Source organism: Rhipicephalus microplus, chromosome 3 (genome assembly GCF_043290135.1).
Source record: "Rhipicephalus microplus isolate Deutch F79 chromosome 3, USDA_Rmic, whole genome shotgun sequence".
Taxonomy (NCBI): Eukaryota; Metazoa; Arthropoda; class Arachnida; order Ixodida; family Ixodidae; genus Rhipicephalus; species Rhipicephalus microplus.
The window spans coordinates 36,872,548-36,885,873 of record NC_134702.1 but is presented as its reverse complement, the minus strand read 5'-3'; positions in this window follow the sequence as shown (position 1 = coordinate 36,885,873).

Genomic DNA, 13,326 nt, shown 5'->3' with positions numbered 1-13,326 from the left:
TTTTTGTAGTATGCAATATACAAATACGTGAATGAGTAGTTCACTCACGATACAGCAGTGCGTAGCAGGCGGAACAAGCTAACCACGTACGAACAACACAGCAAAGGCGTGATGTAGTGCGAAAGCGTGAAGAGAGATCACCCAGGGCGAGCATCCTTATGAAAGACAGAATGCGCTTTTCTCGCTGGTAATGTTAACGTTGCATAGGCGTCGTGCATCGATTCAGTAAAGAAGAGCATAGATATTAACAGTAAACTGTAGTCAACGTATTTTATCCACCAACAGTAGGCTCAACCGCACGCAACGAAGCGACGTTGCATGTATTTGTATGTGCGCCGCTGACCGCTGTTCCCCACTTTCGCGGGGACGGTGCTGCCACCTATAGCCCGATGTCGCCGCCAATAAAGAGGCTCGCCCCGAATATTGCGAAGTCTACGAATAGCATTGGTGCGTTTAAGGGCACTTTGTGTTACGAGTTATATAGAGGAAAGCCCAAACCAAGTTTTTTCTCCAAATAGTGTACTCAGTCATTCGAGTCCCTTATAGAGTAAGAATAGTGACTACACGCTGAAAGCAGGTAGAAATGTTTTATAGAGAGGTGTTATACCCGCTTCCTAACGTCAAGGACACACACGTGTGCCTCCAGGCGATTGCGGCACAATTTCTAGTTTTCTCACGCTTTCGTTTTTTTCAATGCTTCTCAGCACTAACATTAGGCTTGCGGCGGAGCACGCTCTACAGAGTTTTCTGCAGTTCGACGCGCATGCGGAAATGGCAGGTCCCAACGTTAAAACGCTCTGGCTGGCTTCTCTATGGCGCGCTTTCACATTTCAATAGAGATGGTAAACAGTACTTCTAAAAGTAATTACCTTACATTGCTAATTACTTTCATAAGATGTTCCTAAGTGAAACCAAGGTATATTTCAACTTACGGCTGGCCGGAAGTAATTCAACAATATTACTGTTGCTTTTGGAAATTTTTACCGTCAGTTTGAAGTTTGCCAAGCTACCTTTGTACGTCGAAGAAAAAATTGGGATGGCGAGCGGCAAGGCGTAGGCAAGTTTAGTATGGTAATAGAACATGGTAGAACGCATCGAAAAAAAAGTTGGTTACCGGTTGTCGCTTAGCATGTAAGAATTGATTGATTGATATGTGGGGTTTAACGTCCCTAAATCACTATAGAATTATGACAGACGTCATAGTGCAGGACTCAGAAAATGTCGACCACCTGGGGTTCTTTAACGTGCACCCAAATCTGAGCAAACGGGCCTACAGCATTTTCACCTCCATCGAAAATGCAGCCACCGCAGTTGGGGTTTGATCCCGCGACCTGCGGGTCCCCAGCCTAGTACCTTAGCCACTAGACTACGGCGACGGGGCTTAGCATGTGTGGTTTCGCCTTTCTCCGCACAAGAGCGCGGGTTCAACTGCCTGTTATAGCGGCTGTTTTTTATATTAGAGATATGCAAGGAACGCTAGTATTGTTTGATTAAGGTGCACGTAGAGAAACCACTGATATCAGAAAATAATCTGACATTCACAGTAAAGCGCGCCTCATAATCGTATTTGAATAAGCGCCAGCAATTATACTTATCAAAATTACGTTTCTTAGCAAACTTAACTGGCGTTTTTAAATGTGAAGCATCCTATGATCGAGTTAAATCCTGGTGTTCGTGCAGTGTTATCACCCTTACTGTGCGAGTCCCTCCCCCCACCCCGCCCGCCCGGTCCTCTCCTACGCTTCCCCTCTCTTGGCTCGCGACGCCGGCGCAGGTGTCATCTGTTAGTCAACGCTCACTACCCCTCTGTTTCCTCTAGGCGTTCTTCTGCGCCTCCCATTGCGCACGCGCGTCCCTTCCCCTTCTCTCCACTCCTTACGCACCCCTCTCTCACCTCGCAACGCAGACGCAGGCAGCGCTCGCTAGCGACTTCTTGATTAAAAAAACCGACAGCTAGCGTTGTGCAACCGTTCACTGGCCGCCCCGTATATGCGTGTACGCACTGGATCTTGACCTCCAATGTAGTGCCGAAGGAAGATTTATCCTGTGCGTTGTTAAACAAAAAATTTCGCAGCGTGCGCGTTAACTAAAAACGCACCGCGGGTCTCTGTCCAATCGACCTCTTTTGTTTCTCATTGCCCACTAGCTGTGATTGGCACGTTCCAGTAGGCAATATCAGTCCATCACTGTGTGCTTTGCTCATCACCAGGTTTCTCTCCTGCTTAACGCCGCGATAAGCGCCATAAGCGTTAGCGCCCTCCGCTTCGCATCTATACACATGTTTCTCTTCAGCGAGAAATGGTGTAACTTTTTTTTTGAATGCGTATCCACTTTACACTGATTGGTGTCTGCGAGTGTAAGCTGTGCTTAGTCGTTTTTTACACAGAAAAATAAAACATTTCCGGTGCCACTCAACTCTGTGGTGACGCACAAGCACAGAGACGTATGCAATAATTGAATTCACGTGCTTTCTCTTAACACGGTTGCTAACAAACGTACACCGCTTCTCAGAAATTGTTGTAGATAGCATACTTATAGCTACTGCCTCAGCGGCACGACTTATTCACACTACGTTCCGACTGCGTTGTGCATATTGCCTCGAGGCTGGAGACGTCGTTTCAACGTTTTGGCAACAGTGCGCGCAACTAGGCTTACGATGATGGCGTACCTTTCTGCTTCACCCCACGGACTGTTACAAACATCACGCCAGCTCACATGGTTCATCTAGACTCCCCACACGTGTTTCACTTACTAATGGTAGTGCGCGTCGTAGTCGTTTGTATTAGAATACGAATGTAGCTTTTTGGTGTCACTTCATGCACTCTGGTCTTCGTGGCTTTCTCCCATCTTTTTTTGTTGTTGTTGCTTCGAAATGCAGTGGGTGTAATCGTTTCCGCAGCCGTCCCGTTACTCTCGGCTCTACCACGTTTCTACCAGTTCCTCCTTTTGTGAGTTATGACTGCGCAGAGAAAAATATTGTCGTAGCCGACTTTGAAGAGGTTTCTTTAGTGCTGCAAGATGGAGAGCATTGACGGTGAAAAAAAAAAGTGAAGCGGGAGACAAAAAAAAATACATCGAAAAAGGGAAACGTGGGAAAGAAAGAAAAAAAACATGAGTAAATGCAACGTTGGCGCAATGAGTGCGCATGGCAAAAGCGACGACGTTTTTTTCCGCACAGTGAAGCACTGAGAGCGCGGGTGTATCGCACTGATTGCTCTACGCAACGGTCCAGTGCCTGCCTCATTGTTATCTGGCGCTCAGCCGGAGAGGGATCATTTTTCATTGGCTGAGCCTTGCTCGAAATGTTCCATTTGTTTCTGCGCCACCCCTCTCTCTTTTTCTTCTTCACCACGTTCATCGCGCGGCTCGTTTTCTCGGGACCTTTTCTGTAAGCCATTTTGTTTTTGCTTCAGCGAAAGCTTTTTTTTTTTCTCCTTGGTGGAGCTTATCTTTGCTGCACCAGTGCATTCAGTGAAAAAAAAAAATAGTTATCTTTATGGTTGGTCACGCGCTTTCCACACAATGTTGTTGTGTCGTACTTCGACGGTGCTATAGTCACGGCTTTGTTCCATTGAGGTGAAATGCTACAGCACTCTGTGCTTAATTTTGAGTGCACGCTGAAGAGCGCCAGATGACTTGGATTTCGATATGTCAGCGGCAACAGCTGATGCCTGAAAAGAGAAAGTAGAGAGTAACGAGAGATTGCATTGCACTTCAGTCGGCTGTAGGGTTCGGCCAGTTGGTTCGACATGGTTGAGATCATGGCGCAAATAAAGGGATCACAAGAAAAAGTTGACACCAATACAGTACTCTCATCGCTCTAATGCTTGTTTTATTTCTGATGTGTTCCTAATTAAGCTTTAGTTCATGAATGATCACGTTTTCTATAACGAAGTACAAATTTCTAGGAGTAATACTGTACAAAAAAAAACTGCTTAACTATATATGAATAATGTTTACCACCTTCGAGATAGAGAGCCATATTTTAGTTATTACAAAGAGCAGGATTTTAATTTACAGCCCTAATTTAAAAAGAAAACTAAAATATTTTTGCCACTTGTACGTCCGCACCGAATGCAAACAGCATAATCTTGCAAGCCACATCTATCAGACTGTTCCGAGAGATCAAACAGAACGTATTTATTTAAGCACTCTAGTAAATTGTTGCTTTGTATGAACGGGTCTTACGAAGTACCTGTTTCAGAATGACTGGTGAAATTCAGTAACATAGAAAAACGCACAAAACGTTGAAGCCTCCATTTTGAAGAAGTTGGCATGACAGATTCAGTTCCTTCATTTAAGCTATGCTGCCTACAGTGACTAGGCATGAACTTTTAAAACAAATACACCAGACGTTAATTAAGCTTCATGTTGTGTATGAAAGGTACTGTTACTTTTGCATGAGAACTCCTAAAATCTTTTTTTTTCTTCATGACTACCGTTATCATCTACCTAATATGTCTCTGTGTCAGTGATAGAATAAAAAGTTGCCCTGTTAGTTTGATTATCGCTAGTTGTGAGGAAACTGCAGCGTCGTCTCATTAATGCTGCGATAAACCCATTTGTCTAGCAGTTAACAGGTTTCTGTTTTGATACTTACCTTAAAAGATCACTTATTTGTTCATGTAATTACACACAACAGCCATGGCAGCGCTAGCTACAGCCGTGCGTTACGCCCATTGGTTTCGCCGCATTCGCTCGCAAATTCTATCCACGCGTTGCCTCTCCCGGTCGCTGAGTCATCGCTCGCCTAATGACTCATTCGCTGCGCGTAACTAGACCGTGCTGAAGAGTTGTCGCCGTTAACAGTTCTGGATCGCGGCGTCATTCGGGCGTTTTGTCGACGAACAAATTTTACGCAATAACGCCATCACTTTAGCCGCGCAAATAACTCCACAATTATTACGTGCATTTGCATAACGCGATCAGCACGACGCGTAAACGCGCGCTATGTGATAAAGTGGACGCGAAGCATAGCACGTCAAGCGAATGTAGGCCGGGAAAACATAATACCGGCAAAAAAAAACAAAAAGAAAACAATGAAGCGAGGTGGCACATCGCACGTGGCTACTCCTATGTCGGAAAAAGACGTGTTCCTTGTTTAAATTAACGGATCCAGGGTGTTTGAGCGATAAACGGCCCGAGCGCACTGCAATTAGCGAGCGGCTTTATGGCCCCACCCGGACAAGCTGCCGCGAAAAGTGAGGAAGGAGGAAGAGAGAAATGGAGAGAGAAAGGGCATAGCTGGTGTAGGAAACGACGTCGGTGGCGGACAGTTCCCTCGTTCTCGGCATCTCATACTTCCCCGTAGAAGCGATAAGTTGGGCTTCCCCACGAAGCAGCACCCTTGGCGTCCAACACACCTCCTTTCTTCGCACCTCGCTCCTGCTTTCCATCTTCTACGTCGCCATCCTCTCCTTCATCTCTTTTGCAAGTTGACGACGACGTTGGGGAGACCGTACTCCTCGGCAGAAGCCCCCCCTCCCTTCTCTTTTCGCTGTACCTTCTTGTAATTACACACGATATCGTACTGGCGACGCATTTACCGCGAGAAGGGCGTTGAGGTCGGGGGCGCGCGAATTATCGACGAAGCAATTATCTGCGCCAGCCTCTCTCTATCCCTCTCGATTTCCGCCACACCCGTTACCTCGACGCATTTCTCTGCGCTACTTGCCAGATTTCGGCACTCCTAGAGAGGGGGATCGCTTGACGTTTTCCTTTTTTTTTCCGTGTGCGTATTCCAACGACTGATGTGGGTTATCGGTTTTATGTTCCTCGTTGGACATGCGTTCAAAACCATATTGTTTCTTTTGTGTAAATTTAGCGAAGCAGCTGCTTGCTTCTTCTCCCTCGTTTCCTGTGAGGCAAACATGTCGAAGTGACACTCATTGGCTATGCGGCTAGTGAGTGAGTGGATGACTGAGTCAATGAGTGAATCAATGACTGAGCTTATGGTTGAGCTAATGCGTATTCAGTTCACGGCGCTTCGTTTGCTGACGCACGCATGTCATTTGAAGCAACCTGCGCTGAACCGCCAGTACGCAGCCGAGCCCTGGTCCGATCTTTGTTAGGATCGCAACATTCGACGGAAGTCGATGTTAGTGAGGATGAGTTGTCAAAGTGCTGCGCGTGTTATGACTTGCCTCTTGCTGAAGCTGTCCTGCGGAATGCAATTGCGTCCGCTGTGGTGATGCAGGAGTTGTGCTGTTTGGCTGCCGACCCAATGGTCGCGGGTTCGGTCCCGTTCACAGCGGTCGCATTTCGATGGAGGCAAAACAGTAAAGGACCTTGTACTCTGATTCTAGCCCAGGTTGAAGAACATAAAATTACCGTAACTTCCTGAGACATACGCTGCGACGTACTTCAGCATCGTATCCTGGTTTGTCTCGTAAAACTTCACAAAGTTATTCTTCACTAAATGGTCTGAGAAACCAGTGAATCTAAGAGAACTTCGTCACCAAGGTGTATGTCAATATGTGCGCCAGGGGCATAGCCAGATTTTTTTTTTTCGGGGTGGGGGGTGGACGGGAGTTCAACCTCATGTTGTGCATGTTTGTGTGTGTCTTTGTATGAGAGCTTTCAAGTCGAAAAATCTGAGCACCTCCACTCCCCCCCCCCCCCCGCCCACTTTATCTACGCCGCGGGTGGGCGCCTGTCTTTTTTTTTTCGGGGGGGGGGGGGGGGGGTGAGCTATAGAGCTGCGAGCAGCAAGGTGCAGTAGTGAATACATTACGACGTATTTTATTCTTTACAAACACATCTACATGCACGTGCGTTGCTACACCTCATCAAAACTCAAATGCTCGAGCCGGCACGCTTTCAGATTCACTGATGCCTGCTGAAGAAGAGTAAGTTCTATGTCGCAAACTGCACGCTATAGTCCGTCATAGGGAGTCTACTGAACGTGGATACACTCCCAGGCTTTAGCACAGTGCGGTGAAAAGACGGAACCAGTAATTCACAAGCGCAACAAGCCATGTGCAACAGTCACAAAAACACGATCACCATCAAGTCATTTTTCAAGCTATGCTATTCATAGAAAACGACGCGAAACGTCACGCCAATCTAAGTTTGTAATTTGAGTCCAAAAAAAACTCAAGGAAATACAATCAAATGGGACTTTTAGGGCAACAGTAGCGTTTAATTTCTCAGCTGTTTTCAGTTGGTGCGTGCTTTCGACAGCTTGAATTGTTAGCTCCTCTATTAATCATCGGTACTAAAAGGAGCTACGAACAATGGTATATGGGAAACAATGACTGTTCCAATAAGAGGAATAATAGCCGCGTGCTTTGTTTTTGCCGCCTTCCACTTTTCCCGTCACTTATCGAAAAGAGAAGCAGAACGATTGAAAAGTGCTGATTTCCACACACCATCAAGTGCGAAGGCATCATTAATGTTTTTTTTTTTACCAGGTGTCAAACTGAGGCGCGATGCATTGTGTATGGGGTATTCAAAGCAATGAACGAAACAGGCTGCAAGTAGAAGACAAGATGAAGGCAGGTCAACGTTTACTGATCGAAGGAAGATACATACCAATGGCGTACAAAGTTTTGGGACTATTAGATATGAGAAAAACTTCGACTTTCCCAGCAGTTGGTCGATGCATTTTGTCGCATTGCACAGCACCCTTTTTTATCACATTTTAAGAAAAGATCGGAAATCTACACACAAAGCTGTCTGCCGAACCAGCGTGAATATGCAAATCTTTTAGTGTCCCATAGACCATGATCTCAAAACTTTTCAGCATCAACCCTTTACCTAATAGCAATTCATTCCGCACTATTAAGAAAACTTATTATGTGGCAGTTTCGCACAAGTGATCCTAAGCCTGGAGTACCGGAAGAGCTGGGTGGCTTTGCTTGTCTATCTCTCTATTCATCCCCCACTCTTTCCCTATTGTAGGGGTGAAGCTCCTTTTGGTCTAACTTTGCCCTACGTCAGGCATAACCGAGAGAAGAGACGAGAAAAAAAGGAAGGCAGTATTTCCAGAACATCATAATAGACGGTGCTGTCTCATAGAAGTACATGAAAATTGCATTTGAGTGAAGATATTCTATATGGCGCTGTAGCGCTACTCTCCGATCGGCTGCTGCACCAGTTTTGCCTAGCTGCTCGAGGAAGGAGTGCCTCTCTCAGTCTCCCGGATCATCACCATAGGTGTCGAACCATTGGTGGGGCATGGACGAAGTGGAGCGGCGGGCGCATAGTGCAGCTGCGGCTCGTGCTCGTCGCAAGGATCCCGCGGTGTGAGCCGGAGATGTGGTGGAGAAGAGAGCGCGGCGCGTGGCGGATCCCGAGACGGTGCGCGCTAATGACGCCGCCACGCAACTTGCACTTCAAGCAGCGGACCCCTAAAGACCAACACAAGAAGGGGCGGGGCAACGAACGCGGTGCCTGGCACACCTTGATGGTCCTGCGTCAGGTGTAACCGGCTGTCAGACAGACAGACAGACAGACAGACAGACAGACAGACAGACAGACAGACAGACAGACAGACAGACAGACGTACGGACGGATGGGTGGATGGACGGATGGGTGGACGGACGGATGGGTGGACGGATGGATGGGTGGACGGAAGCACGGATCGATGCTTGAACACAAGGATGGACGGATGCACGCACAGACAGGTGGACGGACCGATGGACAGACAGGCAGACAGACAGGTAGATGGACAGACAGACAATCGTACAGACAGACAGACAGACAGACAGACAGACAGACAGACAGACAGACAGACAGACACTTCACCCCACTCATCATCATTCACTCCGTGGATATGCTGTAAATGTTTTTTTTCTTTTTTCGTGAATTTCCCTCTGTTTTTCAGAGCGAAATTCTGAGGGAGGTAGAGAGAGGGGTAGTTATTGTATGTTATTGAGGGAGTAGGAGGAAGATGACCCCTGACACAAATATTCTGGCGCCATCTTTTTTTTTCTGCAGTGTGGTGCTGGTGACTGGTTAATTATAACAAGGCACGCCATTTGCTGCAGCGTTCGACGGATAATTATTTACAGGCCTTTCATTACAGACCACTTTCAGTTTCGGTTTGAGAGGGCTTCAAGAGAGACAATTCAACGGGTGCAACTATCCCCCCCTAGCGTGTGCAGCGCTCGATTACGTCAGCACACAGAACTGTGACGCATTTGTGCACGGTCAGGAAAAATTCATGTAAAATACTTTCCAAGCTGATTGGTATATTGATATGTGGGGTTTAACGTCCCTAAACCACCACATGATTATGAGAGACTCCGTAGTGGAGGGCTCTGGAAATTTTTACCACCAGGGGTTTGTTAACGTGCACCCAAGCCTGAGCACACGGGCCTACAGCATATTCGCCTCCAACAAAAAGGCAGGCATCACTGCCGGAATTCGATCCCGTGACCTGCGGGTCATACCTCCCAAGCTATATTCATTGTTGATATTTCGGAGATGATATACACTTGTTCACGTGAAGCAACCCCACAGGTTATCACGCCTTCGGAATTTTGTTTCAGAAGTTTTGTAAACATTGAGATAAAGGGCCGAGTGCCAAAAAAAAAAAAAACAAAAATGGTCACATATCTACATGTTACGCTGCAAATGTCGTCGAAAGACGATAGTCTTGCGTCTGGAGAGAGTCAACAAAACGTTTATTTGATGTTTTGCGCAAGAAAATTGGTAAATGGTTTTCCGGAGGCGCTGCGTTAGAGTGCCTCGAGCGTGCAGCAGAGGCAAACAAGCGCATCGAATCTCGTCACGCTGAGACATGAGCGCCATCTGGCAGTTATCTTGGAAAACGAAACGCGCGCGTGGTGTGCGTGCCCGTCTCGGAGGTGATATGGTGTAGAACGCATCGCAACGGGTAGGTGCCGCCACCGTGTCGTCTTAGCAAAGCGTTGGAAACACTTGTCTTTCGTGCAAGCGTTGCATGGTCAGCGCAGCGTGATAAATGCTACGGTCCTTATAATTACTTATGTGTGCCTTCTCTAGTAGAAGATATACATACAAAATATTGACGTGTTGTTAAGGTGCTTCATATGTGCCTAATAATCGATTTTTAGTTCACAATCACACAAGTATGAACGCTGAACCTTGAGCAATATAGGTGGGCGCTGTGGATGGAGTCGGCCGTTTGGGGTATCGGCCGGTCATTCCGATGCTTTCTAGGAGTGCCGTTAAAAGTAGACAGACAGACAGACAGACAGACAGACAGACAGACAGACAGACAGACAGACAGACAGACAGATCAAATTTTTTGCGTCGACAATCCCCAAGAAAGACTACCGTCTTGAAAAAAAAAACTTTCCCGCTGTTCATATACATAACCAAGCCACAGCTGCGCACCACCTAAGTTTAACTTCGCCAAGATACACATGCTCTGAGGAGCAGCAGCCATCAAGCCACGCCCACAAACAGGGGCAGTCCTCACAGCCACCGCGCCAAGTTTGCCCTGAGTGGCGCGAGCCGCGTACGAGTGTCGAAAGGCCCGCTCGCCTACCTGGAGTACCAAAACCAGGTTTGCACGTGTTAGTTTTGGTCCTGTAGTTTCGGCATTCTTCACGGTCTGCGGCAGGCTGTGGTATGACTCTACTCTGCCTTCGTCAAGAAGAGACCTCGCATCAGCCAGTATGTTCACGTTAAACCCGTAAGATTGACCAGCTTCGCTATACACATCTAGTCTAAACTCCTTTTTTCTATATCTTCTTTACGTTTGTTATAGTCATCCAAGAGAATCGGTTGCATAAAGGCGAGAAACGAGAGGCAAGAGGAAGAGGTAAAAGAAGTTAGCAAGAATGAAATAAAATGGCTGAAAGCAAACGGCTTTCGTTGGAACTTTATATCTGTCTTTTCTATATCTTTCGCTCTCTTTATGTTTGCGTCTTTCAATCTTTTTCTATCACTCTCTGGGATTATATTTTTCTTAGTTTCCCTTTTCTCTTTCTTGCTCTTTCTGTCTTGCTCTGAGTTTTTTCTCTTTTTCGTGTCTGTTGACACTCATATGTCCTTATACCTGTCTTTCAATATTATGTCCTTATTCCCTATATACTTATCTCCATTTTTATTCCTATCGCGTTCATTGTGTCTCTTTCTCTCTGTTTTTTTTTCGCCGTTTTTTCTCACTCTATATTGCACGTGTTTCACGTGCTTTACTTCTTTGAAGGCAGTTGTCATTTAAAGCTTGCACCTGCTGTGCTCGGTGGCGAGGCTTGGCCCACTCCTGTACCACACACACACGTTCAGTGTTTTGCATCATTACACAAACTACGGCTAGCCACAACAGCTCCGCTTTTAATAGACCTCAATTTTTTGTTCATGGTGAAGTGACCCACCCAATGCTACGGTTGGTGTTTTAGTAGAGTACGTGAATTTGTATTAGTATAAACGAAACGCGAAAATTCCTTACAGTCTTGTCTCATGACTTGGGCCAGTGTAGACTACCCGAAAATTTTTACGGCTAAAGCTGTTACGAGATCACAGCTCGGGTCACGCGCAGTTGTCCGCCACCGCCGGTGTCCGTAACCACATCGCATGAAATTACAACAACAACAACAACAAAACCAAGCACCAACGACACAGTGTGGCTCGAAACCCAGGCCTGCTGGGTGCCAGCCCAGTAAACTACCACTGAGTTACGCTGGGGCTTTTGACTTGTTGGCAAACTTGCCTTAGGCAGGCTAGATGTCGGTAAAGCAATCGCGTTAAGACGACTTATAAAGTGTTTTAAAACAGGGAGAAAACAACCAGTCATTGAACAGTGTGAAAAGCGTAACGAGTAGGCTGTGCAATGCTAGAAGCCATTACATAAGCTTGTCCTTCTTTCCCCGTTAACTCTGGCACATACCCACTTCAACCATAATTCCTCATCGTGGTCAGCCACTGCATGAACAATTAGCGTAGAATTCCTTGCAAGTGTTTAGCGGATATCACGCTTTTCAGAAGAATGACGAAAAATAGCATAGCGAATGTCAGCCATCTGCCCAAAAATTTATTATTAATGTTCTAGTGGGTATCAACCAATTGTGTTTACAGCGGTTACACAATGAGTGTTTTGAAAAGGTTCTCGAAGGCCGCTCTTCTAGCTTTCGCTGTGACTGCACTGCGCCTTTCGCCGAGGCCTGGCGTTTTTTTTTTTATGTACGCATTGGTTATTATACGTATACCGCAATTGTTGTCTTTTTTATTTTATTTGGGTTATACGAATATCTTGCTGAAGAGAAATACGCCATAGCTTTGTGAGGAACGTAGTTCACTAGAGTGCCCTCTTTACATTACATTGTTTCCAGACGAAATCGCCATTTCGGTATAAACTCTGTAATATTGTTTAGCAGTTATAATGGTGCAAAAATACACGTAAAAAGAGTGCCGGAAAAGGTAGAAGACATCTGAATGATCATGAATTCTCCCGAAGCTAACTTGGTTACGCAGACTGCCAGACTAGGCAATTATAAGGTAAAATATGAAATTTGACAGAGCCGCTTGCGAAGTTTGTGTTTACGGCTCCTAATGCACGGCCAGAGCGAATATCCTACCGGGCATTAGCTCCTAGCACAGGCCTGTGTCTTCAGAACATGCACTACTAGAGCAGCTTCAGAGAATATTCCGAGAAGGGTTTAACGCAAACACTTTCAAACAATAAGAAATCAGGGCGTACGCGAGAGAGAAACACTCATTTGGCTGATTGTACATGATAATCAGGCTAAAAGCGATGAGCAACCATGAAGAGCAGGGGGGGGGGGGGGCTTTCTTGACGCTAAACCCTCCTTGTAATTATCAAACTTCCATGGTGATTCCTGTTTTTTGTGTACTTTCCACAGCATTTTCCATAGTTTTATAATTTCTTCTATTGTTTTTTTCTAGTTTCCTCCATATTTTTAGACAGTGCATGCTTCGGGTCAGAGCATGAACTAGCCGACGCGTTCTGCGTATTCTTCCATGTGTTACGCAGACAATTTTATCTCTTTTTTTTTGTTGTTCGCTTTCTCTCTCTCTCTTTCATTATCTCTCGCTCTCTCTGCAGTCATTTTTTTTTCTTTTCGTCACAGTTCTGTATGTGCCTATGCATTTGCCACGAACACCACCCCTACATAAACCCACTACAAGTTTAACATTTTTTCATTTTGTTTATGGTTTCCTGACATGAACGAGAAAGAGAGAGAAAGTACGCTCGAAGCACAGACGCAAAGAGAAGAGTATGCTAAAAAGCTAAACTTTATCAGAGTCAGGAAGCATGTTTTTTTAGGCAGTGATTTTATTCATTGGCGTTACAACCCGGCGCCGAGTTTTTGAGAGCGTGTCGTCCGGAGCCCGTCTGCCGCCCGTCGCGTCCTCTACTGCTCGCGCTGCAAT